The following is a 6,790-nucleotide window of genomic DNA, read 5'->3' on the forward strand; positions in this document are numbered from 1 at the left end:
GATTTTTTGATGAGTGTACTGGTACCTCACACTTCCCCAAGCTGTTAGGTTTCATTAGGTGGTTGTGTACTGTTTAATACAGCTGGAGGTATCTGCGTTTGAGTACACGCACACAACGAATAAGGCAGGTACACTCAGCATCACAGAACAAGAACAGCCTTTTGCATCCCTTGGATTGATCTCCTCAGCTTTAATTTAGAGCTGAGAGCTGGTCACTGTCTTTCTGTTTTTGTGTTCCTTGGGGAAGTGTAATAAGGCGAAGGGTTGGTGCTCCCATCAGATGGAGTGGTAATGAATGTAAGCAGTTGTTAGGCAAGCTTGCTGTGCTGAGGATTTTCTAGTCCTGACTGATGTGCAAAGGAATCAGGGCCCTTTGTAGTCCTTTTCTCTGAGGCATTTTACAGTGATCTTGGATTTTGTATTTTCTACACTATTATTCTTAATTTGTTTAAATCAAGAATCCGCATATATAGTAAATATTGCACAAGTGCCCCTTACTTTGGTGTGGGATGCTTTGATTGACTCAGAAAAAAAAGGAATCCAGGATCTTTCAGTCCTGATACGAAAACCAGCTGAACATCAGTTTTGAATATGCAGTTCCACTGTGTTGGGCTGCATGACATTTTATGCTCATGCAGTTTTTGAGCTTAAGCCTGTATCTCCTGGATTAGGAAGCTGAAGCATCTCTCAAGCTAACTGTTCACTCTGATTTGTGGGAAGACTCCAATTGGGCTGGGTTTCTCTTAGCGTGTCCAAAGTTGGGTCCTGGATTAGAAGGGAGAGGATCCTTACACCTGTGGAGGGAATGGTTTCCCTGCTGTGCTCAGGCCGTCTGGAGGAGAAATATGTCAGATCTGATCTCTGAGCTGAGGAGTTGTGTTGGGCTGGGATGGCTTTAGGGGTGAAGGTGGCGTGTGGGAGCAAGGCCAAAGACCAAGACCCAGCAGCTGACAGGGATCAGGCTACAGCTGTGTACTGAAGGGGCTGGGTTGGCTCTTTCCGTGTCCCCTGCTACCATAGATGCTTAAAAATCCCTTGAGGACCATGGGCACAGTGCGTATGCATGTTTAATACAACATTCACATTGTACGAGCAACCCTAATTCCATCTGGTCCCAACAAATGATTGCTTCACTTTGTAGCTGAAATGCTCTTGGATATTGAGTTTCACAGGAGATTTTCTGAAGATTAAGAGGGAAGAGAAAGTGGTTGTATCTGTAAGTCTGGAGAGAGAGGAGCTGAGTGGGTGCCAGTTGGAAATCCCTGACATTTCTAATACTCCTGCTTGAGATAAATCACAACCATTGAGGGAGCAAATGCTAACACATACCCAGTAGGAATATTATTATTTTAATAATAAAGCAGTAACTATTTTTTTCTCTGCCCTTCTTTATGGCCCTCTGCTCTGAACAGAGGGAAATCATTAACAGCTGGAAGATAACCAAGCATCAAAGTGACTTCTTCAGCGCTTGTTTTAGGAAGGAATATTAGAAGAAACAGAAATTAGGAACATGGCATTTTCTTTTTATTAATTCAAGGCTACATGAATTGAACAAAAAGTGTCTCGCTGTAAATGCTGTTAGGACACGCAGAGCTGTGGTGCCAACCTGTGGCAGCACTTCTTGCCGTGTTTCACTGACAGATGAGCAGATCTTCTCTTAGAAACTTCACTTCCTTAATGCGCTTCCAGCAAATGGATTTCCAGTCAGCATCGACATCCTTTCTCCTCTTTCCATTTCCAAATGAACTCAGCCAGGGCACAGTGGCACATTTTTGTGGAAGATGCTTTGCTGAGAAATGGAAAGGCAGGATCTGGACCAGTTCCCTGCACAAGCTTTGCAGTATCCCCCCAAAAGTGTTGTGATCTTTATTTGGTGCCCAGAGCATTGCTTAAGCTAGTGAGGGGAAAACTAATCTCTCGCGCTTTCATTGGCAGCACTGTCTCATAGACTGATCCTAATGGGGTGGAAATGAGCTCAGCTGCCTAATTCTGTTAAAAACATAGGCTTTTTTTCACGCATGAATGCTCATACTTCCTTCTAGCCTTGTGTTAAAAGCCATGGCAGCAAAGAATCAAGCCATAGTTGCTGAAAACAAAACACACTGCTTTTTTTTCCATTTCAGTTCTTTCTTTGGTATGCAGTAAGAAATGGCAAGTGCAAGAGGCTTCATTCACCCGGAAAAAAAAAACAACCCTTTACAGTATAAAGATCTTGAAGTGGACAAATGAGCTTTGCCCCAGCCTTAGGGCATGACTAACTAACTTGTTCATTAGTGCTGTAAACTTTCAGTGGTGCCCCAAACATTGACGCCAGTCGTGTTTCAGAACCAGGACCAGGCATGGGTCCGCACAGCATGGCTCCCTCCGGCTGTGACAGCCTTCCCAAGGCTTCCCGCTGGGCTGTGTCATGATGTTCAGTGCAGTAATAGTGCTCTTTGTTATGGGAAAGCTAACTGATGGAGGACCAGTGAGTTTATGAACAAAGTGAGCAGCGTGTAAATCTACTCTGCCTTTCCACTGGCCTGCGGATGAGGACATGGCCAATTTCTGTCATGCAGACTGTCTGTTTTATGCCTCTCTACCTTCAGGTCTATTACAGTTGACATTCCTGTGCTCGTTAAAACCTCAAACTCGTAGTTCCAAGACAAATGGACCAGTAAGGGACTTGGTAGAGAAGCTTAGAGACTGATCATCAGCATTCGAAAAAATAAACAAGAAGATTACAGCATGATTTGTGTGACTTTCAGTTGTCGTTACATCCTTCAGCTTTTGTCCCTTCTGAAGACTGCAGAGAGTTTCCTCGTGGCAAACTGTAGTTCCATTCTCTGAGCAAGTGTGGGATCCTGACATGGATGGGGACTGCGTGCGTGTGTGTAGGTGTATGCACAGGTTCATGCATGAACACGAAGGTCCATATGTTCAGGTTTCACCTGCAATATAAGCAGTGCCCTCTGTTAAGAGGCTCAGTGGTTTTTCTGAAGAACGAGTTTATCCATGTGATGTATCTATGTCGTGCATAAGGTCTGCTCTGAAATTCTCTAAGAATAATTTTTTAGCGTCTCACCAATTAATGGTGGTGAAGAAATGCTGGTCCTGCTCCTCACATCTGCTCTCTGGGACCTTTGCTCTTGCTTCTTGCCAGGCCTCCTTCTATGAGCCCCTTTTACTTTACAGACCTGCCAGTCTGATGGATCTCAGAGAGGGCACCGATCCTGGCTCCCTGTCCATGTCAGAGCTGTGCTGGTGCTGAAAGCAGATGAACTATCAGGAAAAGTCTCAAAGGCAAAAATCTGGGCAGTACTGTTATAAAATGGACCTGGCTGCTGCGATGCTGACCATGACCCGAGGAGTTACTCATTGATGCTACTGCCTGGTGACATCGCAAGGGGTGGACAAAACTGAGTTAGTAGAGCTAGAGAAGAGACATTGGCACTTTGTAGCTCAGGGCTGGAAAATAGGCACCTCCAGGAAGATGCTGGGAGAGATTTTGCTTCTGTCCCCCTTGTGAGCAGGTGTTGAAGCACACCAGGATTTTGGCTGCTGCACTGCAGCAAGTCTAGTTTATTAATTGAGTCAGAAAATCCAGAAGAATGGGAATGGCTCCTATTGGGAACGTGGGCATCTTTGAACAGAGATTTTACAGCCAGATAAGCTTAGGGATAAAGTTATTCTGCTTTATTTTCTGTAGGTTAGAAGTGCGACCATAACGTAGGAAATGAGCAATTATTGGGCTATTGATTTTTTTCAGAGCCAACTTCTATCCTTCTTCCACCATCCCAAGGAGTATCTACAGCAGTTTGAAATAAACATTTGTCCAGATATGTATATTCACATAACAGGTACCCAGCCGTGGCAGTAATGACATTGCACTGCTGATTTCAGCTTTCTATTGGAAGGAAGACATGAGCATGAAATTGGAATGAAACAGCTGCCCATACATTGTAGTTAGACCTTGTCTAAAACTACATTTCTGAAATACATTGCAGACAGCACTTGGAAACAGGAATTCTAAAGTCTCTTGCCCAGCGAAGGGATAACTGGGAAAGAAATGGGTTGCATCTTCTACACTACCTGAATTTCCAACTACTCACTCCTGAGGACATCTCCTCCCTTTGTCTGGTCCTTTATGGCTGTGTCAGTATGTCTTTTGCCCTTCATAATTATCCAATCTCAGCCCTTGTCATATTTGAACTTCTGAAACCTGAGTGCCCGTTGCTGGTGAAAAAAGGGACTTGTTGCTTCTATTGAATCTTGAGAAGATGGGATGAGCTTCAAGTGGCTTTGGGCACCTGAGGTATCACCACAGCGCCCTCAAAGCCAGTGCTTCATCAGCTGGGGGCCCTTTCCTGGGGCTGACAGATAGATGTGGAAAACATGGTTTTTATTTTCTGAAAGGCTTCCAGGAGATGGTGGAGAATTTCTCTTCAGATTGCACAGGCAGAAGAGGGAGCCGCAGTTAGAAATGTGAGAAAGCCTATCTGCAGGAGCAGTGCTTCTCTCTGCTGTTCAGACCTATGGCTGCGTACGGGAAACCTCTCAAGCATTTGTTTCCCTTTTATTTCGATCACCTCCTTTACTTTTACGGAGACAATTTATTCTTTGTCAGGAATGCAGTGTTCCAATCATTTCCGCTTGTTGTGTTTGAAGCTAACAGCAGAGGTACACAGAGAAAGAGGGAATCAAATTAAATACGTATGCATGTTAATAAAATTGCACAAATAAATTTTACTTACACATAATAAAATAAATAGATTTGTAAGAAAAAAAACCCCACATTTTTACTTCTGTTTGCCAAAGACCAAGTGCTCTACCTGCTTTGTAATTTTGCTTACATTAGCATATTTATTATACTTCTGCATTTAATCATCAAAATGCTCGATAATCCCCATTTTGTTCCAGCCATGGAATAGCACTGCTAAGTGTTTCCGTGATAGATGCTTTTAATAAACTCATAATTGCCCCTTATTGTTGTTTTAAATGGTTGTTTTGAAGTTTGTAGGGAACCGTTTTTGGTGCCAGAAGAAGCAAGCTTGCTTTTTTACCATATCCAGCTGTAATGAGAAAATACAAGCTGAAATATTGAGTTTCCTACAATACAGAGTTAGGACTAAAATTTGTGACTGATACAAAAACCAGATCAATCAAAACATGAAGAAAAGTGCTGTGAGTCGCAGTGCGATGGTCATGTTAAGTGTTACAAGAGCTCACCAAGCTTAGCACATAGCCAATGATCAGCTTCTTTCATGGTTCTATTGTAACGGATCTGGCTGCTCCTTCATGTCTCACAGAACGGCCTGTTTTGTTCATCAGCTGTAATGACACCTATTTCTTTGTGTGTGACGTGGGGATGAGTTGATTGCATGTATTTCAACAAGCAGCTTGCTTGCTCCGTGGCCATTTTGCTGCATGAGTTTCCTTCCTTTTTTCTCTTGTTGTTTTCCCTGTTGAAACTCTTAGAAGACACCTTTCTGTATAACTATCTGCCTTCAGCTTTCTCTGCCCTGTCTTTGGAGCGGTGACAGCCGAACCAGTTAAAAATGAAACAAAATTCAAACGAGGGAAATTTTCTTTATGCAGGAAAGAATAAGGCCAGGAAAGGCTGAACGAGCTCTGCCTGATCAGTGTTTTTATCTGTCATGTCTGAAAGGCATTTCTACCACATTCAGGCTGGGGAGGCATTGAAATCTGATGGGCAGCATCTGTATGCGTCGTTATGCTCAGCAAAGAAATGCTGTCACCAAAAAGACATGCAGTGCTTCAAGAATGGACAGAGTTCTGCAATGACCGCGTACAGGATGAGGATACAGGGGGTGTTCATAGAACAACTTGCCTGTCAGCATCTCTGAAGAGATGGACAGCACTCACTGGAGTTGTCTGTTTTATCCTGAGCCATCACATACATTTGAATTGGATAAAACAGAGACCAGTTGAATGCTTCTGCTACATTATTTTGGTAGTAGGTATGTTTCCCTTGGCTTGCTGCATCGTATGGTAGTGTAAGGAGGAAGTTGGGAGATAGGGAGTCAGGGTGAGATGGAAAGGGCTTCGGCTCTCATCTAATATCTGCAATCAAATCATTGCCAGACAAGTTACTGTTTAGATTTCCATCTGTGAGACAAAAAAAGGTGTCTTTGTAGAACAGGTAGGAATCTACAAAAGAATTATCCCATTTTCCATTTCACTGCTACAAGGAATTTTGTTGCGGTTACATGAAAAGTAGTCAGTCTCAGTTTATTGCAAAAGTGTAAAACTACTGCTGGGAAACAACGTAATCAGTGGGCAACTGCACGGCTCATAAACATCGCCTCCTTCTCCATAGGGTCGGGCGATGCCGGCAGTGAGGCCTCAGAGCAGATCAGCCTTTTTCCACTCAGTACTGTGTCCTCCCTGACAGTAACAATATCTTGCAATTAGGCCCCTGCAGCAGGTAGTTAACCTGGAGAGCAACAGCTGATTTTCTCTATTTAACTTCTCTGCTTAACCTTAGCTTCATCTTCAGACCCTGGTGCGTTGTCATTACGTCCTTTATTCTTTGGTCTTCCATAGGTGGAGAGAGGTATGAAGCGGAAACAATTGTTATTAATAATCTAAATCGAATTCTGCCCTTCTACAATCTCACCTTGAGTGAGTCGACTACAGAGAACAAAACAAGATCTGTAAAATTAAATAAGAAAACTGTAGAAACAGCTATAGAAGTACACTCTGTGGAATGGTGGATGGCAGGAGACTCAGTCTGTGGACAGTAGTGGTCAGCAATGAGTCAGAATGATCCGTTTCCATGGGGTAAGGA

This window comes from Coturnix japonica, chromosome 20 (genome assembly GCF_001577835.2).
Source record: "Coturnix japonica isolate 7356 chromosome 20, Coturnix japonica 2.1, whole genome shotgun sequence".
Lineage (NCBI taxonomy): Eukaryota > Metazoa > Chordata > Aves > Galliformes > Phasianidae > Coturnix > Coturnix japonica.